This window comes from Drosophila erecta, unplaced genomic scaffold (assembly GCF_003286155.1).
Source record: "Drosophila erecta strain 14021-0224.00,06,07 unplaced genomic scaffold, DereRS2 tig00000246-arrow-arrow-pilon, whole genome shotgun sequence".
NCBI lineage: Eukaryota > Metazoa > Arthropoda > Insecta > Diptera > Drosophilidae > Drosophila > Drosophila erecta.
The window spans coordinates 776,497-781,771 of NW_020825214.1; positions in this window are offsets into that span (position 1 = coordinate 776,497).

The following is a 5,275-nucleotide window of genomic DNA, read 5'->3' on the forward strand; positions in this document are numbered from 1 at the left end:
CCCTCTTACGCTAACAAACCACCCAAGGCTGCCACGCCAGGTTTTTTTTTCATTTTATTATATTATATTATACTATATATTATATTAGACAATAAACATTTTTAGCACACCCACTCTAACGCGCACCAACCGCCAAAAAATCTCACGCCCACACAGTTTGGATTTCTTTTCGTCTCTATATTTGTTTTGCTCATATCTATCGGTATAACAAAAATATTTTGACCCGCCCACAAACTGGCAAGAACTGCCACGTCCACACTATTAAAAGTGTTTCAGTATTTTTCGATTTATTATTTGTCTGGCCATTTCTGGTATACAACAAATATTTTTGCCACGCCAACAAACCGCCCAAAACTGCCACGCCCTCACTTTTTGATTTTTTTTTATTTATATTTGCTATTTGATAATTATTATGATATTATGGTACGATATTTCTCGTTCACTCCCTCCAAAGCTTGGTATCGGGTATCTGATAGTAAAAGAACCCGACTACGAGTATATCTTGTTATAATTAAGGTTCTGGATCGGAAACTAAGCCGTAAACATCACCTCAGGAAGTAGGCTGCTGCTATAAATTAATGGACTAGATGCAGGAGTTTATTATACAATAACTTAATAAAGATAAAGAGAAATATCGAAACTTTGCAGGAGAGAATATGAAAAATGTACAAAAAGATATAATAATATATTTAAAAACCGTTAAAGAATTTGTCTGCTAATCTAAGCACTCGATATTTATAATTATTTCAATAAAACATTATTAGACTTTGAGACCTTGTTGCAATAATATTGCACCGTGTTCGCGTGTAGTGTGTGAAGAAATCAAGAACAAAATCGTTCCTACGAACTTTCTTACATACTCATGTTATAAAAAAGCCGATAAATATTGCGGATTAGAAAAATGAATAAAAGAATGAGTTTTATAGTTGCTTTCTTAGCCATATTTCCTTTCGGGACGGTTCGAATAAAACCGTGGCCCAGCAAGTATTTGTTGTGTTTTTACCTTCTCAATTTGCAATATAAATTCAAAGTCTAAAATACAGTGTTTTGTTGTAATCCGAAAACTGTTTCATAGTTGGTCTGGAAATATCACTCGCAGACGTAGGTAACATTTGACACACTTATCTGCTAGACAATGTCTAATTGCCAGTATTTACAGATCTCCGCCTGAAAAACGCTACACAAGTCCGGTACATTCTGGCCTCTGTCCCTTTTAAATTCACCTACGTTGACTTTTGAGAGCTAAAATAATTCCCTGTGTGTATCTGGCCGAAGTTCCCAATGGGTTTAACGCCTTGAGACCCAGTGTGGTTCTTAGACATGAGCGGTGGAAGCCTTGCGGCTTTTGTGGTGGCTGTCAAATCCTCACAGAATCTAACCAAATTCTCATTTCGCTTTCCTTGAACCGTTTTTAAAGTAGTTGTCATCTCAATCTTTTTCTTTTTGTCCTGGTATTCTTCTTTAAAATGCTTTTTGTCTCACCATTTCAGAAAGGTGATGGTTAGTCTAGTGATGCTAGTCTTTGGCGGTCTACTGACGGGACGTAAGAGCGGCTAATTTTAAGGATTGGTTGACGAAATATACCAATTTCCATAGCGTTCTTGGATTGCCCTACGAAGTTGAATAGTACATAAGTTAACAACTAGTAATATATTTGCCCTAGCAACTATGTAGATTTGTATAAAATGCTGATGCGCCCAAATCAAGTTCAAAGCTCCGCGCTGCGAACGGACAGCAGCGGAAATCTGACACCCTTTATCCGGGGTACCGCATTGCGCTCCACAAATGCTGAGTCGGCTTGCCGACCATGAATTCATGGTTTGCTGCATTGGAGCTAGGGTAAATTCATATTTTCCCCTTTTTCTGTATTCAGTTCTAAGCAAGCACTTTAAGGATAAAGACTAGCAACTCCGGCACTCCGCCGTTAAATACATTTGTTGAATATAAATCATTCGCGCTGAGCCAAAATGCCAGTGATCAGCAAAGAGGGCCAAGTCACGCCCTCCACCATAATCATCGTAAGAAGTCACCCCATCTGTATAAAACCTGGACTAGGGAGACCAACCGATCAACGTACTTCTTATCTGCCGAAGCCACTTAACTAAAGGACCATAAGGAAATATAACCAGCCGGTTACTTTTTACGTCTTGGTGTTCACGGCAAACGTAATGTCGATAACCTCTTTACGGTTTCCTTTGGTTAAAGTGGACTGGCTACCCTTTTTTGGCACTGTTTGGTCCCGTTCAACCCCAGAGGGACGTATACGTCGCATCATAAAGAATATTAAAGATAATGCTATGGTCCAGTAAGCTAGTGAAAGTGTGCGAAAAAAAAAATAGACTTCTACCCTGGACTTCTGTAGCCACAACCTAATGAGATCGACTTTTTATCCGGCAGGGGTTTTGAGTAACGTTTCCGATTATAGTTTTAGCTGAACTGGCAATTTTAATTCCGTTTCAATTCCATTCCATTTCCAATTCTATTTCCATCACAGATTTAATTTTTCAGTTGTTGATCCAAGTTAGCTGCTTTCAGAAACGCTGCCAAGCTTATTTCCTTAACTGAAAACTCCACCGTCTTATTTTTTCCTTTCCTATTTGTTTTTCGGACCTATATTCTTACCATTTGAACTATATATAAGATGGAATTTTCCGTTTTCCAAGCCTCCATCTGGCTCCACATTTTTCATACTAAATGCCCCACTTGGTTACGGTTAATTTTCAGGGTCGCCAAACACTATTTTGGGTCATCTTCCTCCGTATGTGCATTTTTCAGTTCCTCCTCGTACTCATTGATTCTTCAACTATAGTTATCACCCAGCAGTCTTACACATACTGGCCCAGAGATCCTAGAAAGCTTTCAGATGTAATTGATTTTGTCGTGATAAGCATTTCTATCGCAATGTAAGTCTTGCGAAATCGTTTTTTTTCACTGGTCAACAGACCACTCAACTGTCCTGATAGCTCTTCTTGAAACCCGTAATTAATCATGCACCCTCTAAGAGTGATGTCGCACAAAACAAGTAGCTTAAATACAGAAAGTAATGAATTACATTTCTCAGCATCCAAAGTCAAGGCAGCAATATTCACTGCCTGTTTTGAAAAGTCGTAAAATGCAACGATACAACATCTGAAAGCGGGAGTCCCTGAGACCTATACACAGCACAGCAGCTAACTAAATCAACTCTTGCAGGCGATACCACGATCATAATTCGTTCATGATTACCAATTTAAGGAACAACACTTACTAGTAATTCGTGGTATTGGAGAGGTTGGCGTATTAAAATAAACTAACCCTGAATACTACCCAACTTTCACAAGCCAACTAACATACCTTAACGTCCACCTTGACAGGTGATCTACATGGCGGAGGCACGTCCATGTTAAGAAATCTCACCTACAACCTGTACTTTGATTTGCCTTGCAAATCTCTGTGTTTGGGAACGCGGTATGTTAGAAATGAAGGGTTATAGAAGATTTGGTATTCTCGTAACAGAGGAAATATCCAAACAATAAGCACCAGGTCATTTTTCGTTATCCTCCTTGTCGACAAGATCCAATAAATAAAATATAATTAAAAAAAGAAATTGCAAACCTCTAATAGGTAGAGCTTTCAGGGGTTATTAGGTGCTGGATAAGGCTTCAGGTTGCTGGTACCGTCTTCATGACTGATCTTTTTGCGGCATCCAAAGCAAACCAAACGTCTTGATACTAGTGTTTCAGTATTTCGTCGAATTTGACGTGCTTATTTATCTTCATCTGGAATTATCGTAAGACCCTGTTCATTATAGGGGCACCATTACAGCAACTTTAATACGCATGGTAACAATATTCCGGTAAACTCATTACTTTGAACCTTTTTCCGCAATGACGTAAAAATCGATTTTTTCTCCAGAGATTTGACGTAAGTGATGGTTTTGAGTCAATAACACCGGAGTTTCTCAGATGCTTTTTTTTTGCAAACGATAAGTTAATAAAAACTGGCCAGGTATTTTTACCTGGCGATGTCTCTTAGTCCGCTGGGACAGGTATACAAAGATATGCAAACAGATCACTTTTGATAATGATGATGCATCAAATACTACCCGCTTTCAGTTTTTTTGCACACAATGATGCGGGGTAAATTATTGATCAGATGGTATATCTCTAGTGCTCGATACCTATTCGTTGCCTGTTTTCTATGATGCCCCCAGGATGTTCGGAAGTTCGGAATGGAAGTTTTACAATGAACTTGCCGTCCGCTTCATTGAGCCTCTGCCGGGGATCGACTCTTCTCTATAGAGTTTATATTTTCAAGATTCCAAAATCTTTTCAATAATGTGTCGATTTTCTTGTTTATGGATGCGGCTTCGTAAATTGCTACCGAGTTTTACGCCTAATTGCTCTGCACTGATAAGCATTTCTGACATAAGTAACTTTCTGACTTACAGATGTCTGGATTAGTCTGACTGATGAGCCGGCTGATCCGTTATGATGTGCGGTCACAAACCCTTCCACTTTTTAAGCAAAGACATTACAAATTTATTCCTTCTGGTTTGTCTGCTGGTTTTCAGAGTGCCTTCAATACCTACTATACGCAGTGTAGTAGTTTGGAGTAGAGGTAGCCACTTGAACATTTTTGGCCCTTACTGACACCTTGACTACCACATCCTTTGCTTTTGTACGCAGTTAACGCGCTTGGCTCTCGTTTTTGTGTCGGAAATCAGTGCATTGAAATAGCCAATGCCTTATTTTGCAAAATGGATAACTTGGGTTTTTCGAGCGCTGACTGATTTGTACGAGGATCTGTTCTGCTTCTCTTTTCTTGAAAGTTCTCTGTGCCAAGCACTTGAACTCTTTGATCCAGAAAGTTACGAAATTACTATAATGTATCTGCGAATAATTCTCGATATTTCGTCACCGATCTTTTGTGGTAGATCGAATGCCTATCTGACTGCATGCTTTTCCATTGCATAAGTTTACAACCAATACCCTAGCAACTAAGTAGATCCATATAGAATGCTGACGCGCCTAAATAAAGTTCAGCGCTCTGCGCCAAGAACGACCAGCAGCGGAATCTGGCACTCCGTATCAGGGGTACCACATTTCGCTGCAGAAATGCTGAGTCGGCTTGACGGCCACGAAGCTATAGCGTGATGCATTGGAGCTAGGGTTTATTCGTAATTTTCCATTCACTCTGTATTCAGTCTTAAGCGAGCCCTTTAGAAATAAAGAACAAGCAACTCCGGCAACGTACCGTAAAAACATTTGATATAAATTATTCACACTAAGCAAGA